At 50.0% G+C, this 27,530-nt stretch overlaps 1 protein-coding gene and 1 long non-coding RNA gene across 4 annotated transcripts in view; one reads left to right on the top strand and one right to left on the bottom strand.

Moving 5' to 3' along the window:
• LOC147821432 (uncharacterized) overlaps positions 1-11,940 on the bottom strand; it is a 483,327-nt gene extending 471,387 nt beyond the window's left edge. The window contains exons 1-2 of one of the 2 annotated variants that reach the window (XR_015447031.1): positions 11,806-11,940; positions 791-8,100 (exon numbers count right to left, since the gene is read on the bottom strand). The gene's annotated coding sequence lies outside the window, so the exon portion shown is untranslated. Of the gene's footprint in view, positions 1-790; positions 8,101-11,805 lie in introns of those variants that run through there. The other variant, XR_015447030.1, reaches the window with a different exon arrangement.
• On the top strand, positions 11,752-19,437 carry LOC101719833 (uncharacterized). Of its 2 annotated transcripts, none has more exons than XR_001182584.3 (3): positions 11,752-12,382; positions 14,298-14,400; positions 18,848-19,437. It is a non-coding gene; the product is annotated as an uncharacterized LOC101719833 (long non-coding RNA). The 2 variants fall into 2 exon arrangements; XR_002390490.2 differs by lacking the exon at positions 18,848-19,437 and adding an exon at positions 14,918-17,851.
• Positions 19,438-27,530: the final 8,093 nt, after the last annotated feature.

Raw genomic sequence — 27,530 nt, 5'->3', positions numbered from 1 at the left:
TTGATGTGATTAATCGTCCAGAGTGATTTATCTTGTGCCTATTTCTTAAACATTACATTACCTCCCAGCTCCTGCTAGAACCATCTGACCTTCAATTCCTTGAATTTTCCTCCCATGAGAAAGTTTCTCCCACAGGGCCTTTATACAGGTAGTAGAATATAGGCTCAAGTAAGCAGAGACTTTACCCATTTTACCTGTCATTACACTCCTAATTAATACCTACTACAGTGTCCAACATTTAATAAATGCCTTAAAATAATCTGTGAAATGTACAAACACATATGTTTGATCTGGTGACTAGAAGTTATATGGGGACTTACACCAGCCAGTTTGAAATGCAAGGGAGAGAAATGGTTGTGGGGAGCGTCCTCACAGAGCTGCTATCTGAGAAGGGGAAATGAACAAGATTCAGCGTAAGACAAGAACAAGAGAGCCAAGAACTGACCCTAGGAATTATTTTCACAGTAAAGGTGGGCAGATGGGCCAGAAAAGACAGCACTCAGTAGGCACTGAGGCAAAATAGCACCAAAGGGAAAGCGACAATTGTCAGAAAGGAAAATCAGAAGCATTAGACACATGAAGACACAGAATATGAGTGCTGAGGTGCTAGATCTGGAGATTATCATTTATTCTGGGAGCCTGGGGCCTAAAGAAAGAATGCCAATGAGAAGTATTCCACGAAAATCCTGGGAAATGGGCACTGGCAAAGAAAGAGGAAAGAGAGAAAGAAAGGAAGGGGAGGGGGAAGAAAGGAAGGAAGGAAGGAAGGGAGGGAGGGAGGGAGGGAGGGAGGGAGGAAGGAAGGAAATCTGATATTCTGTTTAGAGCTCTATGCTATGCTCATCCTTTGTTATAAAGTTCTGCTTTATCTGCAGAATGTTAATGAACAGAGTGCCTTGTGTGAGGGGGAGACACTATATGTTTCAGGGTGAGGGCTAAGCTGTTATAACAAAGAATCTAATCATACACTGACTTAAAGAACAACTAAGTTTCTTGTGTTCTCATATAATAGCCCCAAATGTGAACAGTTTGTTTTTGGAGGAATCATTCAAGAAGTTGGGTTCTGTCAATCCCTTTGCTCCATAATCTCATTCTGTTGTCACTATCTCCACAAGGAAGCCGAATCAAACATCAGGCTAGATTTCAGCGACTGAGAAAGGGAGGAGCTCTGACCAAAACTGGCTCATGTTCCTTTGAGTAGAACAGTTCAGTGTCACTGTTAACTAGAAGGAAGGCCAGGAACATGATCTATCAGGCCAGCCCCAAGCCCCACCACATCCGCCTTACCATGGTGTCACGGGGAACGGATATTGTGAGATAACTGGCCATCTTGGCCAGCGCTCATTCTCTGAATCTCTCCATGTTGACATGCATTTTCTGGCCAGGGATTTCTCTCAGTGTTTCCACTGCCTGCCTTGCAAGCACAAGGTCCCAAGTTTGATCCCCAGTACCAAAAAAAAGCAGATAGACATGCATTTTCTTCCACAAGTAGCCACAACCTTTCCTCAAAGCAGAAACCAGAGAGGTTCCATCCAGTTGCTGAATCCAACTGAAAGCACAAAAACTGTAAGTAGGGTTCTTTGGGGGAACTTTGTAGAACAGGTGCCTAGAAACTAAAAGATCTTTTAAAATCTGTCCAAATACCCTGCTCTGTGCTACACTCAGTATTACAATGATGATGCAGAAACAAGACAACAGCAGTAGGACTCCCACTTGGAACAGGCAAAAGACAGCAACACGCAGAGGTCACTAGTGTACAGAATTATCAAATCCTGCTGAGCAGAAAATCATAGAACTTTATTCTGGCAATGAGGTAAGTTGTATAGTCAGCCCAGTATGCTATGTGGAAATAATTCATGTGTTCGTAGGCCCAGGTTTGCACAGAATGTACTTTCTTGTCTACTGCTACCAGGTCCAAGTCTGAAGTAGCTGTTAGAAAGTATGATCTAGTTAGGAATGGTTTGAGTTGAACAATACTAAGGTTTTATAAGTTCGTGAGGGAAGCCAAGCTCCTTATCTCCAAAATATAAAGGATTTTTGAGCTGACAACAATCAAAATGCAAGGAAACTCTGACTTCTCTCTGCCAAAAAGCAGGATAAAGATTCAGAAAGGCACACAGGTCTTCCTACCTCCTGCCCTCTTCCTTTTCTACCTAAAGAACAGACAAAAATTCTCTACGGTGCCTACTTCTCATGTCTCTGAGGCTGTGGAAGGCTCTGCGAGCAGAATGTTTTCCCACAAATTTACCTCCCCAGTTTCCCACCTCTGAAACCGAGGACAATTTTCTATCCTCTGTCACTTCTCTAAAAGGAACTTTACTGAGAAACCATTTACGGCAGGCTCCTAGGCCACCACTTTGAGTGACTCCTCTTGCCCGATGTTCTCTCAAAGCATTGACAAATGTGCTTGGTTTTCTCTTGTTAATCTGTCTTTGGTGCAGGCATCGATGCTGTAGTTTGGATCCTAAGTGTCCCTGGGGCCACATATGGTTACAGGCCTGGTTTCCGGTGCGGCACTTCTGGGAGGTGCTAGAGCTGTGCAGGGTGAGGACAATGAGAGGAAGTTAGGTCATTGGGGGGGGTGAAAGGACTGTGAGACCCTGGTCACGTCCTGATTCTTTTTTACTTCCCAGCCGTGAGGCAAGCACCTCCCTCTGCCACGTGATTCTGCCATGATGAGCCGCCTTGCCACTGGCCCAGAGCAGCCAGTCGTGGACCAAAACCCCCAAAACTGTGACCAAATTAAGTTCTTCTCTGATTTATCTCAGGCATTTGTTACAGTAACAGAACACTATCTAACACAATCTGTCTCAGCTACAAACTTAGGCGAGTTGAGGAAAAATGTATTTGTCCTCTTCACTAAGCTTGTCATTTTTTTGACAATACAATACCCTTAAAATCTTAATCACTTCGGGTATATTTTTATGGTCTGTTCAATGTGCCAGTATCCTTACTCAGTATTCTTTTCTAACCATATTTTACTAACCTGCATTATTAACCTCCGAGCTCAAACCTGGCCTCTGTTCCTCATTTTAATAAAGGCTACCTCAAGCCACCTGAAAAGACAGGTTTGGGAAGAAAAGCCACACCCTTAATCCAATCTTTGCCACAGGCCTAAATCCCTTCATTTTGCAGAAAGAGTTTTAAGGAAAAAAGAGTTTTGAGGAAAACTCTGAGGAGTTCAGAAGCAGTTGGACCTCCTAACTTTATGGGGCTCTAAGGCTCTGGACTCACCACAGCTTACCTCTCTGATTACAAACTGGCTAATGTCTTGCTGAGCTTAACTCTGTTGAATTTCTTGCCAAATCTTAAAACACAACCAAAAATATCCTCATACTCTGTTCTTTCCAAGAACCCCTTCCCTTCAGAAATGTGTGGTAAAGTTTCAGCAAATATTTTGCCACAACATACACAAATACCACCAGTTTCCAGCTTGTACCATGTGGATCCTCACTGTTTCGCTGTGCCAGTGAAGGGTAACAGAATACACTACCCCAAAATATGCCACTTTGGCATAAGGATTATTCTGAGCTGAACACTCAAATTTGAAAAGAAGCAGATACAGGAAAATTCCTGGCCCTCCTCCTATTTGCTTAAAAGCAGTACATAAATTTGTGAAAGTGTCCTCCTGTCCTGTCTACCAGGAAGGACAGAAGTCGGTCGCCAAAGAAGTCTAAATCTCATCATCTCAGAGTCCGCACCAGAGGAAGTGCATAAACAGTCTTAGAGACAAACCCTCATCTTCCATTAATTTCCCATATATTACCTTTGCACAGCTTGCTCTCCAAAAAACTCACTTCTTTTCCTTGATCTTTTCACTACTCTACAAATGTATTGATTTTGTTCAGATGCTATACACACACAGCCCTCAAATATGTACAGTTATTATATGCCAACTATAAACTTTTGCCTAAATAAAAGGCATGCTACGTAAGCTTGGTTTAAACTATCTCATAGAGTAGCTCCCCACCGAGTAGTCCCACATGTAAGCCTGGTGCACATGTTGATGGGCTTCTGTTTGTTTTCCTCTCTTCCTCTCCTGCTGCTGGGGATCAAATCCAGGGCCTTCTGTATGCTAGGCAGGACCTCTACCACTGAGCTACACCCCCAGCCCTGTTTCACTCTAATTAATCTTTTATCAGTCTAATTTAATAGTTCTTCAAGCCCAGAACCTAGGAGGGTAGAGGCAATTTTTCCCCTCTCCTGTCTCAAATAGTTCATAATTAATTGGCTTAAAGCTTAAGGCTTTAAAAGAGACTGCAAAATAGAGTGGGCTGAAGAATAATGAAGGTTAATTCCCTGTCAAGTAATGGTCCCAGCTGAGCACAGCATCAAACTCTACTTGGCTATTCTGGGATCCCACATCCTTAATCTTGTTCCCACCAGGGCTTTGTTGCCATCAAAGCTAAGTCATGGCCATAACTTGCTTCCAAAATCTGATAGGAAGAGGACAGAGTAAGGCCAGTGTCCTCAGACCCAGCCCAACAAATATCAAACATTGTGTCTTAGTTACTTTTCTTGCTGCCGAGGCAAGATACCCAACACCCACAAGTTAAAGGAGGGCAGGTCTATTTGGCTCACAGTGTGTTGAGGTTTCCATCCATAGTCGGCTGGCTCCAAGGCAGGGTGGCCTGGCAGAGGAGAAACAGTCCATGGCAGGGCAAGTGGAAGGCAGCAGGCAGCAAAGCAAGCACACCTTTCCCTTTTATCCCATCCAGGCTACAAGCCTATCGGTTAGTGCCACCCACACCCAGGTTGGGGCTTCCCATTATCCATACCCAGAACTATGCTAAACCAATTTAGTTATCACACACACTTAAACCCAGCATCACATATCCTAGATCCAGCCACCTCTGAAATGTGTCACCTATGAGCACATGAAGCTTTGAGGGGACATCTAGCTACAAGCCATACAACACCACTTGTCATGTTCCATTGACAAACCCTTAGTCATATTAAAGGATTGTCTCTAATATGTGAATGGAGCAAGAGCCATAAAACAAGTAGAAAATTCTCATTCACTGCAAATTGGTTTTCCCTAAGCTATAGACAAATCCTTTTCTATTTGTAAGGGAGGTGTTATCCAAATGGATTCCTACAGCTGCCCTCCCAGAGATGGATCTGGCTGCGTGGATCTAGCTACAGCCCTGTGCTGAGTGCAATCAGCTCTCATCAGCAAGCCTGGACACCAGCCAAACTGCTGTGTCCACAGAAAGCAGGTGTTTCTCCAGCCATAGAAGGCATCGTGGCCAATCCCACTGCTCCCCTGTACATTCTATAGCAGTAACTAGACTCAATTTCTAGGCCACTGGCCACGCTGGAGGAAAGGCTGATGCTTCCCCACTGGTCAACACTGAACCCTCAGAAGAGACTGGACCTGCAACTCTGCCTCATCACATTGCTGCTGTGTGGTGACCGTGTCAGAACAGGGGAGGGACTGGTGCTTCCCCAGCCCTGCAGTTTAACTCGAGTAAGCCCAGCAGCCAAGCTGGGTGTCTCTGCAGTGTCACAGAACACAGCATTCGGCGAAGGGCAGACTGCCCCTGCCTGCTTGAGTCTCAGCCACACAAGCTGGTCCACCAGCTGGTGTTCCTTAGCTATCTGTCCCCAGCTCTGCTGTGGACTTTGTCTCTGAAGGAAGCACAAGACCCTTTTATTCACAACAGGGAAAACACTTGGCAGCCATGACACATACTTGCATTACTCCAAATTCCAGGCTCAGGTTGCTGATTTCTCCCTTAAAAGCCTAATGGTAAAGAAATGCAGTAGGTTTTCTATTGCTGTGATAGAAATGGAGATAATTAACAAGAGGAGCAGTTTATTTGGACACAATTTCAGTGTCCCCACTGGCGCTCACTTGGCCCTGTTGCTTTGTGGGCCGGGGGCAGCACAGGACATCAGGACAGGACTGTGTGGCAGAGGAAGGGTCTCTTACCTCACAGCAGCCGAGGTCCCCAAAACCCTTAAGGGCAGGACCTGAAGACCTAACCTCCTCCACCAGCCCCACCGCCAGTACGAAGGCTGAGGCCCAAGCTTGTGGGAAGCACCCGCATCCAAACCAAAGCACCCTGTGCAGGGCACGAGACTATGTGCAGGAGTTCACAATTAAACTGCAAACAGCAGTATGTGACTAGTTTTACTATTTTAAAAATTGTAAAGCTTTTTAAATAAGCATTATCAAATAGGCTTTTGGGAATATGAACCACCCGAGCTTAGGTGTTCAACGTCACCCCCTTGCTGGTGGCAAGGCTGTCCTGGAATGCGCCCACCTCGGGCACCAAAGGAGCCTGTGAGGCAGGCACCTGTGGTGAGGGTGTGCAGCGTGCTGCTTGCCGGGTTTGGGGCAGTGGCTCTCTTGTTTGTCCTCCCTGCAGTGCAGTTCTTAGTGTTGTTTTAGGGATTGCTAATTACGTTCCTCTGCATATCCTTCTGGCCAATGCAGACATCAGACGCCCAGAATCCCTTTGCCATGGAGTCTGTGAGCCACGTATTCCATCTGCGCAAACACAGTTCTAAAAACCAAGTGAATGAAAGAAGACTTGCGTTAGCCTAGAAAGCAGAGTACGAATGCGCAATTGGCACAGCAACTACAGAATTCTGCTGCAAAGAATGAGACAGGAGTCATTAGAAATATAAAGTCAGCCAATTAGGACATGGGGGAATGGAAGCGAAGCGGCAGATGTCGTCCTGTTACTCTGCTCCATTAACTCGAACCCCATGTCATGGTTTTACAAATTTGATCCTGGGGGCTGGGGTGTAGCTCATTAGTAGAATTCACGGTTAGCCTGCTCGAGGCCATGGGTTTGATTCCGAGCCCCACAAAAAGGAAGGAAGACAGGAAGAGAGAGAGGAACAGAGAGAGGGGGAGAGAGAGGGAGAGTGGAGGGAGGGAAAGCTCACTAAATTGTGCTTTTTCCTTTTAATCAACAGCCATAGATTTTATCCCCAATAGAAATCCCAGGAAATTAGTGAATTGGTTACCAGTTGCTTTCTGATTAGCATTCTCTATCCAAGTTCCAAAAATCAGCTAGGTGTTGTAAATATTTAAAAATAAAACTAAAAGGCAGACCATCATTATCTGTACATACTATGTTGGAGAGACTATCACAGTAAGGAAGCAGGAATTTCACCTTCAATGTCCCTGATTTGAAGTGATGATTTGTAATAAACCTGGCTGTTTGTTCCCTAAGTCTGGTGCCTGGCCCAAGGAAAGCAGGGAGCAGTCTCAGGCTTGACAAGTCAGTCATGTACTGAAACCGTCAGCCCCTTCACTTCGATCTAAGCCCCGTTCTTAAGGCTCCAGTCAGCAGCGGAGACTCCAAGCGCTCCCCTCTGTGGCTCAGAAAGCAGCCAATCTTTGCGGTGCTCCTCCTTGTCTGTCACACACAGGGACCAGATGGCCACCTCCGCTGCAGCTCGCCCGTCCCCGGGAGGACAGCAGGGCAGAACGTGAGGCTGGCGCCACTGCTGAGTTCTGCACGACTCTGCCATGAGCCCACCATGCGTTCTCTATTTTTCTGGCTTATAAGGTGAACAATTATATAATTAGGGAATCTCAGAGGTGGAGAAGAGGCAGCGTTTTCCAGGGGTGTTTTTAAGACATTCCCTGACATAGGCATTTAAAGCCCCTCTAGACCCCAGGCAGGAAGCTTCTGGACCTGTTTTTGGAGGCTGGAACAGCAAAGGTGGGCTGCATTCCCCATTCGATGTACAGCATAAATACGCCCAGGATGAGGTTGGACGGAGCCCGGGCTGCCGTGTACACCTGGCACCCTCCCAGGCTCACTCGAGCAGCAGGTCTCATCTGGCAAAGTGGTGAAGTTGTTCTGGGAGAAGCAGTTCCAGCCTTGTTAGTCATGAGGGCAGAAACCTCAAGTCTGTGCAAGGGATTCCATCATCTCTCAGGTCAATTTCAAGACTAGGGACAAAACACAGCTTCAGTATTTGACCAGGTCCATCTGCAGATCAAACGATTAGCAGCTCCACAGACTAGTAGGTCTTCCTGGGCTCTCAGGGTACTGACTGTGGAGTCCTCAGTTCAGTAGGTGGTTGGTGTCTCAGCTTCATGCATTTTTCCTGTTCTGTGAAAGCTTCTCTGATCTATAGGAAAATTTAAAAATTGTTTCACATCTTTGTCAGAGTGAGCCACAAAGAACTATGATTTGGGCCCTGCTGCTCCACACTAAATCTGCACTTAAGGTCCTTGTGGGAGGTGCAGTGTGTGTGCATGCATTTATGTGCATGGAGGTTTGTGTGAGCACGTATGCGTGTGAGTGTGTGAGTACATGTATATTGATGGTCAGGGAGTTTGTCAAAATAGCTTCAATAGATTTTTAATAAATGATGGCTTGCATTATCTGCCAGAGTGATAGACAACAGCAAGCATAGCCAACAACAGCAAACCAGAGAGAAGAGCAGTAAAACAAACAGTGAAGAGTGGAGGGAAATCAAGATGGATCACTGGCCTCCAGTGACAGCAAAAAACAAATGGACACAAACACTGACACAATCCTTTCCTACAGCCTCCACTGAAATTCTACCATCAACACACGAAGGAAGAACTGTCCATTTTGGCCAGCTTAACAATTCATTCCTTTTTGTATTTTTTCCAACTATTATCTCTGTTAAACTACTCTGTTAAACTCCTGAGTTTTAGATGACAGATAGGTGATAGATACGTAGATATTAATGGAGTACATATTTTTAAAAAAATTTTGGCAGCACTGAGGACTAAACCCAGGGCCTCAGGCATGCTAGGCAAGTGCTCTAACACTGAGCTATACCCCCAGCCCTAGAGTGCATATTTTAAATCAGTAAAAAATGACATTAAAATGAGTAAAATGCAAGCAGGTGTGTGTGTGTGATACATCTCATTTTGTCCTTTCCTTGTTACCTGGAGAATTCGTGGGTCTTCTGCAGAATAGATTTTTCCCTTCACCTTAGGTTTGGCCCTGGACAATTGAAAATGGCACTATGTAGATTGAACAGCAGTGAAAACAGGCAAAAAATAAGAGGTCTCTAATAAAAGAGCCCAATATCTATCCCTCCTTCAGCCAGCACAGCTGTGACCTAAGTGCACCAACAAAAATGAAAGCAGCATGACTTCATGCATTCATGTTCAGGAACTATTTTGAGCTCTTGTTATACCCTATACACACATTATTAACAGCAAACAATTCTCCCGTGTTTTAAACTTTCCAGCTTTGCCCCACAGTGATGCTAGGGGATTGTCCTGACGTCCTTGCAAAGTAGATGGCATTGTTATTCTTACTTCATTTGTAGAAGTGAAGAATTGAGTATCGAAGATGCTTAGTCACCTGGCCAAGGTCATGTGGCATTTGGACAACAGAGCCCGGATGCAAGTTCATGACCACCAATGGCAGAAACCACGGGTTTACCACAGTCAATGTGGTTGATCCAAAGTTTAAAACAAAAATAAACAAATAAGGTATAAGGAAAACACTGGAAAATCCCTTATATTCAGTGGATGCGTATAGATCTCCTTATGTGTATGTGTGCATATACCAGCTAGATTTACAGGTTTAGGGTTCCAGAAAGGCTCCTAGACTGTTGAGTGAATATATATATATATTCATCTAGGAGAAGATAAGTATACAAAGGAAAACAAGTCCAAAGCTTGAGGCTGGGGCCCTCCCACATTTAAAGGTGAGAGAGCAGAGAGGCATCGGCAAGAGGAGGCTGAAAAGGAGCAACCAGGGAGGAAGGAGAAAATCAGGAGGAGGGGCCTGGAAGCCAGGTGAACACAGTGCCGCAGCGAGGTCAGGCAGGTGACTGAGGAGCAGGCATGGACGAGGCCATGTGAGCACCGCTGCTGGCGGTGACCACAGCTGCGGGCCTGGGCACACAAAGCTCTGAGAGAAACAGCTCAAGGGCAATGGTGAGGTGACTGAGGGGCAGAATCGGGCCCTTCCAGGAGCCCCGCCACGAAGGGAGCAGAGGACACGGGGAGCAGCTCCGAGGCCCGGGCCCTGGGCTCCATGCTCAGCACTGCAAAGGGGCAGGAGCAGAAAATGCAGGAGGAAGAAGAAGGTAATGTGTGAAGCTAAGAAATCTTTGGCAGTCGCTGCTATTTGTTCAAAGCTGAGAGATAGGACATCATATCTGTGCGCTGATAAGAACGATCTGGTGGGGTAGGGGAGAGAGAATTAAACACAGAAAGGAGAGTAAGCAGAGTTTAGTCCTTCAGCGAATAAAAGAGGATGGAATACAGGGCACAGGAGAGAAACTGGCTTCAGGCAAGAGTAGAGTCAGTCCTTCGCGTTGCTGGGTGTGAGAAGGGAACGGGAGCACAGAGAGTCACGGACCGGACAGTGGACAGACTTGGGAGGGGAGGAGAGCGCTTTCTTCTGAGGGGGAGGCGAGGGAGAGAACCACCCCAGCAGACACTCTGCAAGACCCACAGGCCAAAGCGGGGACCACCTGCGGTTTGGTGTCACCAGTTTGGAGTGAGAGAAGTTCAGCTGGAGCTTTGCTTGGCTGTGGCAGCCACCTGGCTGGAGACTCCAGGGAAGAGAGGGTTTAATCCGTGCTGTGGTTCGAAGCATGACTGTCCTCCAAAGGCCCAGACATTGGAGACACAGCCCTTGGGTTGTAGAAACTTTAAGCGGTGGGGCCCAGTGGAAGGAAGCTAGGTTGTTGAGGATCCACAAGTAACAACACTCCAGGGGATTACTGGGGGCCTGGCGGCTGCTCTTCCTCTGCCTTTGCTTTCTAGCTGCTGTGAGGTGAGCACGTCCTCCACCATCTGATTCCTCAGCATCCACCATGATGTCCTGCCTCAGCAATGCCCACAGCAACAGGGCCAACCACTGACTGAAACCTCTGAAACTGTGAGCCACAGTGAATTTCCTCATTATAGGTTGATTTATTTAATAGCAATGGAAAGCTGACCAACACAACCAGGTTCAGAAGTTTGCCATAAAGTGTAAGAAAGATGAAGAGATATCATGCACGATACGGAATAGGCAAGATAACAGCTGCAGTGATGAGCCCAGCATGGTGGCACATGCCTAGAATCCTAGCACTCAGGAGGCTTGGTCAGGAGGATCTCTGCGAATTTGAGGCCAGGCTGTGCTGCATAGTAAGTTCAAGGCCAACCTGAACTACATAGCAAGACCCTGACTCAAATAATAATTATAATAATAATAATTGCAATGATAAACCACAAACTCAAAGTTGGATAAATAAAAAAGTAATAGAAATAAGTAATCCTATACATTTTTGCCAAGAATGTCCACCAGTACAGCCACTATGAATATCATGTGTATCAGTACGGAGGTTCACTGAAACACTAAAAATAGAACTCCGTGGCATATATCCATAGAAAATGAAATTGTCGTACAAAAGAGATAAGCAAATGCCCATGTTTACTGCAGCACTATTTACAGTAGCCAAGATACTCAATCAGCCTAGTTGCCCATTACTGGAAGAACAGATAAAGAAATGTGCATATACAGTGTGCTTTAGCCATAAATTTGAATGAAATCTTGTCCTTTGCAAGAACATAGATGGAAAAAGAAAGCGGATGGAATTGGAGGATCTCATCTGAAGCAGAATACGTCAGACACAGAAAGACAGGCCTCACATATTTTCTCTTGTGAGTGGAAATTGTTTAAAACCCTGGAAGTAGAAGACAGACTACTCTGGCTGCGAAGGGAACCACGAGGGAGGAGCGAGAAGAGGGGCGAGACAGGACAGAGGGAGGGCGGCTGTGACCAGCACACGGTACGTGCTTCCCGTGCGCAAGGCCCCGGGAGCTCATCAGCTTGCGTAACCATCACTTACAATGATAACCAAGGGGAGTGCTGAAGGCAGAAAATCACTGAACTGGGGAGCCCAGAAAGCAGCAGCCGTAAATACGAGATGACCTTCCAAGAGCCGGATGCCTGAATTTACGACTTTGGAGACTACGAGACCATGGGCCGCAGCAAGGGGAGCATCGCGGCAGCAGGGGGCTGAGGAGGAAGGGAGAGCTCATGGCCTTAAGTGAGGAGCGCAGCGGCCAGGCTGGACCTTCGCCGGCTCGCGGCAGGGCCTTCGCGGCGCCGCCCGCAGTAAGGCTCCGTGAGAAGAGCTGTGGACCAGGCCGGCGGCCCGAACGATCCCGGGGCCTGAGGGCCGCTCCGGGACGCGCTCGAGGGCAAGGGGCGGGAGGCCAGGTCAAGGTCAGGCCCTGGGAATAAGCCGGGGGAGGAGGAGCGACTCTGAAGGGGCGGGGCGACCGATCGCGTCCCTGGGCAGGCACAGGGCACAGCACCGACTGCAAGCTAGGTTAAAGGCCACGTTTCGGGATCCGGCAGGAAGCTCCTGTCCGTGGAGGGCCGCAGTCTAGCATGTCCTGTCCTGTGTTCTTGACCACAAGGTGAGGAAGGTGCTGGTTCGCTTTGAGCTTTGAGCAAGCAGCGGGGGAAAGGGGTGCCGTTCAGGCGCAGGGCACTGCGGGTTTGGCTAACGCGCTTACTTCCTGAGAAGCCCAGCTCTGCGGCCCGGTAACCCATCCTGCAGCCCTGCCCCACAGACAGGGACGGTCGGGGTCACGCCCTGCCCCAGGCCCGAGCTCGCAGCGCGTCCCCTCTGCCCCGTCCCCCTGTGAATGCTGCTCTGCTTGCCTCGGAGAGGAAACCACCAGGCCACAGGGAAGGCCCCCTTCGCCTCAGCTCCAGCCGGTTCTGCAGACGGAAGTGTGGACGTCTCCAGCTGCTGCTCACAAAGAGAAAATGAAGCCAGCGACCAGGGGCAGCCGGGGCCCGGGTCCAGGCAGTGAGGGGCAGGTGCCCACCGGGCAGGATGGGTGAAAACCCTCAGGGCAAAATCCCTATGAGTAAAGGGCTGCCTCAGCCAACAGCGTCTTTGTGTGAAACGCCATCTACATCTGAAAAAAAAACCACCCAGCCTGTGAGGTTTCGTGTTAGGCTAATTTTAGCGCAGCATTCTACAAGGAGGAAGGAACTGACACTCGCTAAATTAATTCCAATCGGTTTGACTGCAAACAGAACTGGCTTCCCACAGGGAGTCAGACAACTCCATCCTGGGAAAGGTTGCGCAAGTCTGTGCCTGTGGAAGCCCCCCGGGGGGGGGCAGCCCGTGGGCGGGGGCGCCTGTCATCCCATGCAACCCCCCATGGCCGGCAGCCCCAGCACCCAGCAAGGGCAGCCCAAGGCAGGCCAGCAGGGCGGGGGCAGGGAAGCTGCTCAGCAGGAGGCGCCCTTTGCCTGGAGGGCACGCTGGACCTGACTCGGAGCTTTGGAGGCTCCATCCTCTCCTTTTGCTCTGGTGGCTCCAGGCCCAGGCTGCCCGCGCAGCCTCGGTTCTCCAGGTCCAGTGCAGCTGGGGGCCTTTGGACTCTGTAGACCTCTGCACCTCCACCGCCTACGTGTCAGGCGGGAGTAACAACAGTGCTTTCACCCGGGGCTGCCGTGTGAGGGGAATGTGTAAAGTAAAAGACAGTCTCTCCTTCCAGGAAAGCACCTGGTGCACCTTAGCGTGTGTGTGCGCGTGCGTGTGTGTGTGCGCGTGCGTGTGTGTGTGTGTGTGTGTTGCTGGGGATTGAACCCAGGCCCTTCCCAACAAGCTGCATCCCCAGCGCTGTTTGTTGTTTCAAGACGGGCTCTCACTCAGTTGGCAGGCTGTCCCTCCAGGGCTTCAACTCAACTCTGCTGTCCAGAGTGGCTGGGTCACAAGCCTGCACCACCATGCCCAGCTCAGATGCTAGCTTTTTCAGGAACTGCTGCACTTATTCACTTGCTACAGGTTGGATCTTGAGTACCCATGGGTTGAAGGCGTGGTCCTCAGCACATGGGCTACTGGGAGGTGGAGCCAGCTGGAAGGAAGTGAGGCCACTGGGGTGACCCTGAAGGGGGCACTGGGGCTCTTGTCCTTCCCCCCTGCTTTGCTTCCGACGCCAGGTGAAGGCCTCCTGTGTGCCATGCTCTCGGGCCAACAGGCATCCTGCTCCTACCCTGCAGTCCTGGCGGCCCAGGCCCCCAGCAATAGGGCCGAGCAACCTGGGCTCCGAAACCACAAGCCAAATCCTTCCCCTTATTAATCTGGTTATTTAGACATTTTGTCACTGTTGTGGCTTAGATCTAAAACGTCCCCCAAAAGTCTTATGTGTTTGGACAGTGACTGGATCACGATGCTGTGCTCATCAGTGGATCCATCCCGCTTTGAGCTCAAGCTGAATATAGTTGGGAGTTAGGGACCGGAGGTCGATCACTGGCTGGTTCGTAGCCAACAGTGTTGCTCTTATCCAGCTTTCTTTCCTTCTCTGCTTCCAGGCCACCATGCAGTGAGCAGCTGTCCTCCACCAGGCTCTTTTGCCTCATGTTTCTGGAGTGGAGCAGCTGGCCATGGACTGAACCCAGTGGAACTGTGAACCAAGTAAGCCTTCCTTTGAGTGTGGGTGTTGGGTATTGTGTCCAGCAGTGGGGACAGTGACTGAGACAGTCACAGTCACGGAAAGCTGTCACAGCACCACCCTTTGAGGGTCTAAGTTTAGCTCCAGGCAGATTCCTGGTCAGCCCGTGAAGCCATTAGTTTTAAACCGGTTCACTTTCAGTGTACCGTGGTCTCCGCTTCCCTCCCCATGAGATCACATTCTTTGGCCTCACACCTACTGCCACCACCACCACCAAGTCTTCCCTTGAAAAATCTAAATCGGAAAGAAAACAGCTGAGTGACACCAGAAAATTAAATACATAAAACCATGTATCTTCCCTCTGGAGTCTACCCCATGGCCAATGCTGGTTTGCTTCGACTGCTCCTTTCCAGGTAAGAATCTGCCCCTGGTGGCCCACAGGTTAGGAGCTTAAGGAGAGGACTTTATCCTCAAGTTGGCCCAAGAGTTTTGTGCCAAGGCTAACTTTCAGAGTTAGTCAAACCCGTCCTTTCTTTCCAGCAGGGAAGTCTGTGCAGGTATGCTGCTTTAAACAAGGTGGACTTAGCCAAGGCAGCGGATGATCTTGTGTTAAGGCGGAGTGCAAACACATCTTGCCTGCTTTGTGAGAGGTTTCCAGAGAACTCGCAGGTGCAGCAGAACCACGGCTGGGCGGAGGGGCCACTGGGCCCTCTAGGAACTTCTCTCAAATATACCACAGGAGGCACTGCTCCCTGCAGAGTTCACGTGGGACGTCTTTAACTGTCCGCCAGTCTGTTTTCCCCAGAATCAAACATCTGCCCAAGTCCAAGAACATCTCAAGAAGCCAAAATAAATACAGAAACCTTTTCCCATAGCTCACCAGTTGATTTTCCCAGCTATAAAAAGATGTTTCAACTGACAGGAAATAGTTCCCTGACTGACACAGGTCTCCTGAGAGGAAGTGTGACTTCTTGTCCACTAACATTTCATGGTGGCTGAGAATCAGCCTGCCTTCCTCTGAGGGCTTCCTAGGGCAACCAGTTGTTCAGGTCAGGAGTACCATGATATAATCTGAACCCAATGATCCTTGTAAATACTCCAATTCCAGGGAAATCCTCATCTTTGCCCTAATTACAGCTTTTTTTTTTTTTGGTACTGGGGATCGAACTCAGGACCTTGCACCTGCAAGGCAGGTGCTGGAACCACTGAGCTAAATCCCAGGCCCACAAATTGTTTTAATTAACTCAAGGAATAAGGCCCAGGCCTATTTGGAGATATATTCTCCCTTACAGCTTCTAGAAGTTCAAGAGGCAAAATATTTTTCAACATTAGGTGATCCATTCCAAATTATTAATTTCATCTAACGAAGTATGATCGTTTTCTGTTGCTGCTGTAACCAATGACCACAAATTTAGGGACTTAACACAAATTTTTGCCATGACAGTTCGGTAATGGTCCAAAATCTCACGCCCGCCTGCCAATGGCTGGGCTATTTCTTCTGGAAGGCCCGGGAGAATGTGTCCTGGTTTGGCCTGACTGGTACCACGTCCCTCCAACTCTGTCCACCCGTCCCTCTCCCTCCTGTGGCCCCTGTACCACCCTTGTAAGTCCACTCATGATTGCATTTAGGGGCCACACAAGTACTACAGCACAGCCTCCCCACCTCACCCAGTCTCCTCTGCAAAGCCTCTGTTGCCACACAAAGTAACGCTCAAGGTTCTGGGATTATAAGTATGAGTCCTGGGCGGGGAGGTCTATAACTTGCCTAATACATATGGGTTTGAATTCATTTTAAATAATGTGGTCCAGCCTCTACTGCTTTTAAAGTAATTTCTTATTTTATACGTGACGCCGTGGGCAAGCTGACGAAGCCCTATTTCTTTGTCTAGCAGGCTATGCTACTGTAATTGCTAACTGGAAAGCCTGTCCCTCATCGGACTCTCGTTAGTCTCGTCTAGGACCACAAGACCGCCTACCGTATTTCCTGCGTTTCCCTGGTCAATGGTTTCAGTTCCCAGAAAATGAATCTTAACAGTCAGAATTTTTGATTGCCAGAGTAACCTTGCTTGAACTGGTTTAAATTTTTTAAAAAAGTGTTGGCTCACAAAACTGAAAATTGCAGTGGTGTTGATGGGCTTGGGCACAAATAGAAGCAAATACTCAGTTATGTCCTCAGGAACATTTTGAAGTCAGTGTTTATGCTGGGGGTGGACCACAGGGCCTCACGCATGCCAGGCACAGGTTCTACACGGAGCACCCAGCCCCTCATCTTCAGGAATTTCCAATCCGTCCCTTCCCTTCAACCTGCTTCGCTTAGTCTTGGTTTTTTCTCAGCCGAAGGCTAATGCTCTAATGCTCATAAGTGTTGCAAAACAACATCTCAGAAGTGCTGATCTTCTAATCTACCAACTTAGCAACCCAACAGCTGGAGGCAATGCCTTTCTCTCAGAAGTTGCAGCAAAGGTCCCAGGGGTGTTGTCCCTGACCCAGGGGAAGTCACAGCACATTACCGGCCCTGACGCCATGGCTTCTGGGGTATGTATGTGCTCTGACTGTCGAAGCCTGAGCTCTATGTCTCCTTGAAACCTAGGAGGAGCCCTTGTCCCAGGCCACATAAGGGAGGCTTGGTCTCCCCAAAATAAAGGTAAACTCAGCAGAAAGAGAAGTTGATGGTGGGCCAAACAAATTAACATGTCTGCTACACTAGTTTCAGACCCAGGTGCTGCCTGTACAAGGAACATCTAATAGTGACGAATTTCTCGAGGCAAGACTGTGCTTGCCCCTTACGCTAGACCCTTTCCCTCCATCCTTGAGTAATGCAGCACTACTCAGCTGTGTGTGGATTCTCAGACACCAGAGTCGGGGAAAATGATCTCTTCTTATGCCCAGGGCTGAGCCAAGAAAAGCCTGTTTCCTTGCTGAAATAACCTGACACTGCAGGATTGCAAAACCACGTCACAAAAGTCTCAACTCAGATCTGTAAACCATGGGAACCCTGAAAGAAATGATTGGTTGGATTGTCCAGAGATTACATGACTACAATGAAAGTGTAAAGTTTAGATAGCACATTCTCACTTTCGCCAAAACAGAACACTAATGTGACCCAATGTTTCTTATTTCCAAAAAGCCCCTGACTAAATCAAGTAAAAAGAAACCAACAAAGCTTTCCATGTCCCGGCTTGTAACATTTCTCTTCATAAATGAGTTCCTAGATACTTGAATTTGAAAATCCATCTCTAGGTTGGGTATTCACTTTTCATCTAAAAGTAAATATATATTGTTAATCTGATTTTAATTTTTCTCTTATTTGGAAAAGATGACTTAGCAAATTAGGGGAAAAAAAGATTAGATGGATAAAGAAATCTGAAACATCAGGTTACATTTTCTCATACAGATATTCATCCTTTGTATTATAAAAGTATAAGCTTGGTTTTTCTGTTAAATTATTATTATAATATTAAATTAAGGAATCAAGTTGTGATAGTGCTGCTTGCCTGAGTTTCCTGTTTGGGGTGACAGAATTTTGTTTTTAAGAGACAGGATCTTATATGCTGCTCGGGCTGGCCCCAAACTCCCTGGCTCAGTGATCCTCCTAGCACAGACTCCCAAGTAGCTGAGAATGTCGTCAAGGGCTCACCAGGCCATACTATTTCCGTTTCTAGTGGGGACTGACTCTGCCCACATAACTCTGGGAATAACCAAAGGGGTTGCTTCGATCAGGACATCATGGAGGCCACTGAAAAGTTAACCAAAAAAACCAAACTTGTATAGCAAAATATACATTATTCTAACTACTTGTAGAGCATGAACAATAAATAATGTGAGATTTTGATGTTCTAGTTCCTTCTAGAAATCCATGACACATTCAACAGTACTTTACTCTTGTGATTAGCTTCTCTTTTTGATTTTAAGTTCTTCTAGTTCTTTTTAATTTTAGATGTCTTCACTGGAGTCTACAGTTGCATCAAATTGGAATTTAAACTTTTTTATCCTATGGATGAATCAAATTGGAATTTTAAACACCGGGTCTTTATCCCAAATTGTTTTAAAAGGTTTTATTTTTTAAACATTCTGTAAAACTTCTGCAACTGCCCTTTTGCCTTGGGGCCTAGACCTTCTCCACCCAAGCAGGAGAAAGGAATGAAAGATTTCCCCGAGAGCCAGGAGTTGCCATGGGGAACACAGGAAGCACAGGGCTTTAAAGGGGACTCCAGACTCCCCCGCAGGTAATTAGTAATATCGGAAGATTCCTTTCGGAGGTGCTGGGGTTCGAACCAGCGCGCGCGCGTGCGCGCGCACACACACACACACACGCACACACACGCACGCACAGGTGAAGCACAGAGTCCACCACTGAGCCACACTCCCAGCCTCGGTGGTCCTACTTTTAATTCACAGAAATTCTCCTTACACATCCCCACTCCCTTCTCTCTCTCCTTCCCTGTGACTATTGAAGATTTTCTTTCTTAGAACCAAACCTAAGTCCGCGCTGGAGCCCTGCTATGTGTCCCTCCCGTCCGGCCTCTGCCTTAGATGTAGCTTCATGGCCTTTCTGAATGAGCTGTCACCTTCTTTTTTCCTGTAAGTTTCAACCACCCAGTTCCACTAACTACAGCTCTGAAGACTGGGAAACTCCACAGCCAAGCTAAATCAACCCAGAAGAGTAGATCCTTCACGGAGAAAAAAGATTGTCTGCAGCCGAAGAGAGGTAAAAGAGGGGAGGACTATCACACAGGACAGAAGACTGTCCCTGTGCTTCCCTACCTTTCAGCACTGAGCTTCCACACCCTCAAGTCATTACTTCTGGTTCAAGATGGTGTGACTCACATCAAATGAAACAGGGTTAGAAGAGCTTTTATAGAAAAAACTTCCAAAGTGAGTCTGAAGTAAAAAGTCTAACAGTGTCTTAAATTTATTCCTTGCTAATGTAGAAGTTCATCTAATTAAATTTGATGTTTGGGTTGGAGTCAGTATGGAGCACTTGCCTTACATGTGGGAGCTCGGAGTTCACTACCCAGTGTTGCAAAATAAATAAAAATGAATGAAAGTCTTCTTTATCACCTAGGAATCATGAGTGTTGAGCAATTTCATGGAAAGCCAATAATGCCCCCTTTCTGGATTCAGCATGTCAAATCTGACTGCAGCACTGGATGTGGAATTCTAGGATATTGTCCACTAAGTATTTTTAGTATTTTCATGGCATACAAGGACCTCTGTAGGCTGCAATCTAGTCCTGGGTTCACAAAAACTCATTTGGTTAAAATTTTAAAATCCTAGAAACTCAGATTCTCCTGCAAGGAAAAGATCACCTCATTTGAGAGAAAGGCCAATGTACAGAAATGTGCACACACAGCACACAGATTTGATGGAATTCCCCACAAGGCACACAGTTCGCCAATACTATGTTGTTCCCACACCTGAAGCTGTTACGGTTCCCGGCTTTGGGCAAACGGAAGTTGGTGCTTACTGTCACCCAGAGTCCGAGGCTCCGTGGTCTCACTGGCAGATGACAGGACACGACCAGGTTTGGAGCGACCTTTGTAACAGCTTCAGCTAAGTCTGATTACTCCAAATATATGGGTTCTGAAGCTGTGATTTTGGACTCTAATGCCTGTTTTGCTCTTGGAAGCATCTTTAGTTTCTTGCTTTACTTTCTGCCTCAAATTTGGACTTAGCTCTTTCATCTGCTCCAAGGTTTCTGTCCAGATTCACTCCCACAAATCTCCAACAGAAGGTAACAAACAGCACAGCGACTCAGCATTCTAAATTTCAATGTAAAAAATATGAAAAATGGTTAATGTAAGATTCTTATACAGGTGCCAGTTCTATCTACCAGTAGTTAATCATGGGGAGGGCAACTCACATTTTTAATCATTGTTCTTCATCTTGGGTTTGTTCCAGTTCGGAAAGCGTGTGCTTCTCTGCTCTTTACAAAGTGAGGCGGTTCGGGTGCCAGTCTCTGAGGTCTCATCCCAGGTGTGTGCAGTGTCCCCAAGGCCCATGTGTTCCAGGTTCCGTCCCCACCGTGATGCTGTTGGGAAGTGCTGCAGCCTCTAGCAGTGGGGCCTGGCAGGAGGAAGTTTGCCCTTGGGTGCGGCCTTGAGGGGCGTGGGACCGCAGTCCTCCAGTGAGTGAGCAGCTTCCTCCACCACTGCTCACCCTGGCCTCAGCCCAGGCCCAGAATAAGGAAACGCAGCAATCAGGAACCTTGGAGGCTGACATGCCTTTTCTCCCTCCCTGCTTTCAGCTTTTATCCGGGTTTCTGGAGCATCCAGGAGTCCCGCCATGTGCATCCTGGCTGAATCATTCCGGAAGGCTCTCATGGAAGGCTCTCTCGGTATCTTGCACAGAGGAGTCTCCTCACTTCTCCTCGATGGCCTCCAATGACAAAGGGGAAGGAGCAGCCAGTATGAGGTCCGGACTCCAATGAGTCTCCTCGGGAGCCAGCCCACGGGCTAGGGTCAGGGTTAGGGTTAGGATCTGGCTACACAGATGTTGCACAGGATGAGCTGTCCACCCTGGACTCCGCTGAGGCAGCCAAGGGAGGTGGCTGGACAGGAGGCCAGCACCCTGCTGGGGACAGTGGGAGGCCAGGTTTCCAGGTGGCTTTCTGGGCGCAGGGTGCATGTGGCTGCAGTTTCCTCTGTGATCTTCTGTGGCACAGTTATTCACTCACTTTCTGCCTTCCTAGCTGCTGCCTCTTAGGCCTTCACCAGAGAGCAGCCTTTCGGGCTTGCTTCGTTTGGTTAGGTCTTTGGGTTGGGTTGTTTTTGCTTGTTTCAGTTTGGTTTGGGCCTGCGTTCTGGGTTCCCAGCTTCTTTCACTACAAGTCTGGAATGGGTCAAACAGAAGAGCTGGGAAGCCACCAGTCTGGTTCTTTGCACATTTCCCAGTCCTCTGAGGTTCGCTTCAGGGTCCTGTGCAGGCCTCAGCTGCAACCCGGAGGCTGATCTTCTAAGAAAGACTGCAGTGAGCTATGACGAACACAAGGGGGCTCAAACACACTTTTTTTTCACCAAATAAGGCTAATTTTCAAGCATTTGAAAACCTAATTTTGAGATTCAATTACTCTTATTTTCAACTCTAAATATCCAACTTATCTTCCACTTCATCTTGAAAAAATCAGCTTTACTTCATTAATTTCTCGAGGTTACGTTGTTCAGTAAGAGAGGCTACAAGCCTGGCATTTCCCATTCCCTCCCCACACGTTAGAAAAGCAGGAGATAAGACTGCTGACACCTGGCGGTCACGGCTCCGGCAGGCTCGGTGTGGCTTTCGTTCTCTGCAGTGCCAGGCACAGCTGAGGCGAGGCGAATGCTCACCCCGAGCTGGGAGGCCCAGCGGCCTTTATTGTTCTGCTGCAAGGTCCTGGCTGGCGAGAACACGCACCGGGGCTCAGCTCGGTGTCACCGCTTTGGTTCGCACCGAGGGTCCGGGCAGCCCCACCACCAGCGCACGAGGCTGGCAGCACCGAGAGAGGACAGGACACTGACTCGGGGCTCAGGAGAGAAGCTCGCCCCGAAGCCGCCTCGGGCGGGCGCCCTGGGCTGCGATTAGACATTTGCGGTTGGTGGGGGGACTGAGACTGCCCTGGGCTCAGGCTGCTTGAACCCTTCCTGTCCTCACATGGCCAATGGCCAGCACAGGTCAGGCCCGGCGAAGCCCAAGTCCTGTCCAGCCTGACCTCCAGGGCATCCTCTACCCGGCCAGTGCTGACCACGGGAGGCCACACAGCTGGGACACTAGGATCGCCACCCTCCCACGTGTACCACGGAACACCTGCCCCTACGCGTGTCTCTGCACACACGTGCCTCTGCCGTGGAACACAAAAGCCATGCGAGCGTTTGCCTCCAAGAAACACACAAAACCAAGGGCAAAGCATACTAGCTTTGAAACCTCGGGCTCGGCCAAGTGTTTCCTGTTGAAAAAGGAACCCTCCAATCACTCCAGAGGCTGACAGCCCTCGGGTCACTTCATCGTCTCATCCACCACATGCCCGATGACAGCACTGCGAGGGCATCGTGAGGAGTCCTCGCTTCTTCATTTGGTTTTGATAAAAACGACGCCAACATGGAGGAAGGTTCTATTAAACCATGCATGTGGTGGTGCACGCACAGAATCCCAGCACACAGAATACCCAGGCTGAGGCGGGAAGATCACAGATAAGCCCAGCCTGCCGACTTAGTGATTCAATGAGACCCTGACCGCAAAATAAAGGGCCAGGGATGTAGCTCGATGTGAAGTCCCTGGATTCAATCCTCACAACAGCAACAACAACATCGGTGAAGGTAACAGACCAAAAACGGCGGCTTACACTACTCCGCACGGCCTGGACCTGCCGGAGCAAATGCCCGCTGCAGAGCTGTGCAGTAACTGCACGGTTAGTTTCCTAACAAACTGCTTCCCCAAGTGGCCCCGACTTCACCTGAGGAGCAAGACAGGGCAGCCTCGTTTCCCACATACTTGGCAGCATCTGCTGTTTTCACCGTACCCTTTCCGGCAGGCGTGAAGGACACGCTCCCTCGCCGATCTGAGCCTCCGGCCCTGCTCTCAGCTGGCCCGCGACTGCCGAGGGTCCCGTCCTCCAGGGCCGCCATGCGGCCTCCCCAGGGCAGTGGCTGTTACACAGCTCTGCCTCGGAGGGGCGCGCAGGCTGCCGGCCTCCTGACCGGGAAGATGCGTCCCTGCCATCCAGGCCGCAGCGCCGTCAGGGCCGCCCGGAAAACTAACGCGAAGGGTAAAGGCCGAGGAATAGGGCGACACGCAGCACGCACGCAGGCGGCACTCACAGGCGCGCAGCACGCACGCAGGCGCCTGTGCAGCCCACTTCCCCACGCGGCCTGAGCCCTCCCGGCCTTCGCAGACCCCAGGCCCAGTCCTGCTCAGAAAGGACCTGAGGTGCACGAGGAGTGCGCGACTGCGGGGCTGCCCACAGCAGGTTAGGGGGGTTATGGGCAGGTGTGGGTCTGAGCACCCCGACCGCGGCTCCCTGCAGTCCGGTCAGAGGAGGGCGCTTAGCCGGGCCTGGTGGCGCACACCTGCGGTCCCAGCCCTCGGAAGGCCGAGGCAGGAGGGTCACAAGTTCAAGCCAGCGCGGGCAACTTAGCAACTTCGAAAGAACTTGTCTCAAAATCTAAAGGAGAACTTAGGGGTGCGGGGGGTTGCGAGTGTGTCTCATTCCGCAGGCCCTAGGCTTAATACCCAGTATGGCAAAAAAGTAGGGTTTATGCTGTGGTCAGGGCGAAAACGACTCATGGCGGACCGGGCTGTTCACCGCCCGCCGACTCCGGAAGCGGAGTCTGGTTGCAGAGCTCCGGGGGCTGCTGTAGCGGTTTCTCTCTTGCAGCCGCGCTGCGTGCTCTGCTTTCCCTCCCCTTCCGGGGCAGGAAACCTGAGAGAGCAGACAGAGGAAGGATTTACTTCGGGCAGCTGGCGAGGCGCCATGGCGGGAGCTGCTCACTTCCCAAAGCCAGAGGCAGGGGCAGGGGCTGGGGCTGGGGCGCCCCGTCTGCAGGCGCGCGAGCCTCGGTATTGGTAATCACCCCTGGCCAAGCCTGACCCCTGGCGGCACCACAGCCCTGCACAGAGGGCTGGCCGCCGCGGTGACACTGGGCCACGCGCCGGGGTGACGCCCGCTGGCCGCGCTCCTTGGTGCCTGGGCTCCCGGGCGTGTCCCGCCTCTCACAGTGCCCGTGTGACGGCCTGCCTGCGCCTTTCGGACCACAGCGGCCTGCCAGGACCAGGGGACTGGACGGGCCACGGGGAGACGCAGGAGGCCACGTGGGTGGAGGGAGCTGGGCTCTGAGCCGCCGAAAGCAAGAGTTGATGTGGCCAGGGGAAAAGCCCCAAAGGCTGCAACTTCCTGTCATGTTAAAAAGGAGGGGGTAAAAGGCATTCTGCTGTCCTCCATGCTTCCGCGTGGGCGTTCATGTCCAGCCGGCCTCTCTTTCCACTGGGGATGAACTAGGGCTTCATGCAAACTAAGCGCAGGCTCCGCCACGCGACGCGCACCCTGTGCCCGCCGGCCGCGTTAGGTACGCACACACCCCGGAAGACACGGTGCCTGCCGGGATTCACACGCAGGTGGACCTCCAGAAGAGTTCTCCGCAGAGGCCCTCCCTTTGCGGTGCCCACAGACAGCAGACTTCGTTTTTCAGGCACTCGCTGTTGCTGTGTAGAAAGAAGCCAGGAAAGAGCCTGCAACATCGCTAAGAGGGCAGGCTGTTCCTAAAGGCTCTTTACGTTGTCATGCATTCCCTGTGCACATTTCTTGTTTCGCTTTTCCCCTTTACCTTCTTCTCCTCCTCCCTACTATAGTCACACACTCTTCCTCACCCCCAGGCTGGCTTGCTCTCTGGCGTGCTGCACACGCACACTCACGCACACACACCTGCTTCCTTTCCACCCCCAAGGCCATGTCAGGCCGCCGGTTCTGCACCACCCGACCTCTGGAGGGCACAGCAGCCCGAGCTTGGGCGCGGTCAGCTGCTGCAGTGAGCCCTCAGCCCTTGCTGAGGGAACTGTTCCGAAGCGGAGGACCCAGGATGGAGGCAGCGATCTTTGTGCAGAGGGCGATGAGAGCTGAGCTCCAGATGATCCCCAGGAGCTTGACCTAAGTTGTAGTTTGGTTGAACAGAGCTCAAAGATTTGGCTTCGTACTGAGCCCAAGGGCTGGAATGAATACATTGAAAACTCTCTGTGGCGAGAAATACTTGGCCAGGCTCAAAGCAGAGGCACGATAACTACAAAGGACGCTGATTCCCTGGGCGGGGTGCTGGATGCAGGGGAAGAGGGCGGGAGAGAGGAAAAGAAAGAAGCATTTCATGGTGGCTGGGTCTTAAAATGCTCAGGAGAAGGAAGCACCACAATGGCGAATGGGTACTGTTTCTGTATATCCTACTTTGTTCCAAAAACATGTGTAAGGCGTTGGTTTGAAAACCATTCTACAGCTGGCGAAAGCACTCCTCCCTCACTATGCCTGCCCCGAGGGGTGGGGACCCTGTGCGTGGGCGGAGCCAGGTGGGGCGGCAGAGGCAGGAGGGGTGTGGGCTCCTTCGGACCGGACCGCAGGGGACGTGCGAATCTCCCCTCCCGTGGGATGTCTCAGGCAGTGGCAGGGGCAGAGGCAGCCTCTCCTCCGGCCTCTGCTGGGGATTACACATTCAAGGCTGCTCCGGTGGAGAGCTGATAAACTCCGCTCCCTCGGTCTGCAGAAGAAGGAAATGGTTTAGTACTTGTAAACACTGAATAGTCTTTAGGGCTGTGGTGCAGCAGGGCCTGGGTTTCATCCCGCGCTGAGTGGTTGTGTATTCACTGCAGTCCTGAGAGTCCATGGACACAATGCTTTCTTCAAGCTGGCCCTGCAAAATGAAATTTCAAACGAAGCTTGCATCTTCACCTCTTGCACCCCCACTTAGAGATGCTCTGATTTGGGTTCACTGGTGGTCACACCTCCCACGGAGTAGAAGGAAATTGCTATTTAAACACCTCAGGTGCAGCCAAACTTCACTGAGCATAAAGGACACTGGGACCAGAAACGAAGCCCAGTCCAAACTCAGCCAGGCCGGTCAGCGCTGGCTCAGCCGTCAGGGGCGGAAGTACAGACTTAAAACTCCAGCTGAGTAAGCAAGCGTACCGGAAATAACCCACTCTGAGGGCTAAAGGCCATATTCTTTGCCGTTATGGGAAATATCCAATGGTGTACTACACTAACAGCACACCTGGCAGGGCCTTCACACTGAGCTACATCCCCCCGCCCCCACGCCTGTATTGTTTACATTTTGAGACGGGGTCTTGCTGAGTTTCCCAGGTGGAGTTCAAACTTTCGATCCTCCGCCTCATCCTCCTAGAGTGCTGGGATTACAGGCGTGCGCCACTGTGCCCAGTTTACATTAACTCTTATTCAGGGGAAATTACTACTCTTTCAAAGGACTGGACAACCTCCTGCTTTACGTTGTGTACGTCAGGGTTTTTATGTTGAAAAATGATGCCTGCCAAATTTTACTCAAGTCTGAATAAGCAGTTCTTTCAGTAAAGAAAATGCCATCAGAATCCTTTTTATTCTATTAGATGCCAGAAATATAACCAAAAAATATATTTTTTTTGGTACTGGGGATCGAACTTGGGTCCTTGCTCTTGTGCAGCAGTCGGTAAAACCACTGAGCTAAATCCCCAGCCCACAAAAATCTTTTTTAAAACCTACAGCTTGTTATAGACTTTAAGGTGCTCATATCATATTGCCAGCAAGGTGATTCTTACATACATGGCTAATACACGAATATATCGAGTTTATTACATGACAACCATCTGGTGCTTGTCTTCTGAGCATTTTATGAATTTGTTTCTACCAAATTTATGAATTTGTTCCTTTTCACCCTCCTCCCTCGAGCACTCCCACACCCCTTCACCACTGTTTTCTGTTTCTTCCTGTGTCTAGTGACGCTTGGTTGTGCTAACATCTTCCTGGCTGGCTTTCTGACGCAGTGGACTGCCCGAGGCAGCTGACTGATGCCAACCAAGGTCTCCTCAGCTCAGGCTCAGAGGTCTGGGTGACCGAACTGGCCTGGCCTCCGGGTGAGAGCTGCAGGGCTAGTGCAGAAGCTAGGTTGCCCTCAGCCACCAGCAAGGCTGGCCCTCGCCCTCCCAGGGGCAGCCTCCCTGTGGCCTCAGCACCTCGCCAGGGCCACCACCCCCCTCAGCGGTGCCCTGCAGCCAAGCTGGATGGAGCCTCCATACAGTGGGCCCTGGGGGACGTACAACTCCTGACGACAGCCACCAGGCTGTGAGGGAGAACAGGGCAGAGAACCTGGCTACGTGACTTCCGTCTGCAGAGGCCCGAGCTGTTCTTCGTGCACTTACCCGGCACAGAACCGCCCTGCTCTCCTGAGCTCAGCAGGCCTTGCTGGGGTCGCTTTCCCAAAGTGGCCTTCACACTGGTCTGCAGCCCTTCACTGGGGCCACAGTGGCGGCAGAGCGGAGCCCACCAGGGAAAGCTGCTCCTACGAAGATCTCGCCGCACTGCTGTGGCTTCCTCAGGGTCCCGTCCCCACCAGCCGCTGCCTGCTTCTGGGGAAAGTGGTTTACATTTGCCTAGCATTAGTGATTATTGTAAGGAAGGTCTAATGTGCTATTCTAGCTTCACCAGAGCAGAGCC

This window comes from Heterocephalus glaber, unplaced genomic scaffold, assembly GCF_053883595.1.
Source record: "Heterocephalus glaber isolate CG9 unplaced genomic scaffold, H.glaber_assembly_v1.0 deba00001737, whole genome shotgun sequence".
Lineage (NCBI taxonomy): Eukaryota > Metazoa > Chordata > Mammalia > Rodentia > Bathyergidae > Heterocephalus > Heterocephalus glaber.
Note: the sequence above shows the minus strand (reverse complement) of the source record. Positions and strands in the feature narration are given on the sequence as shown.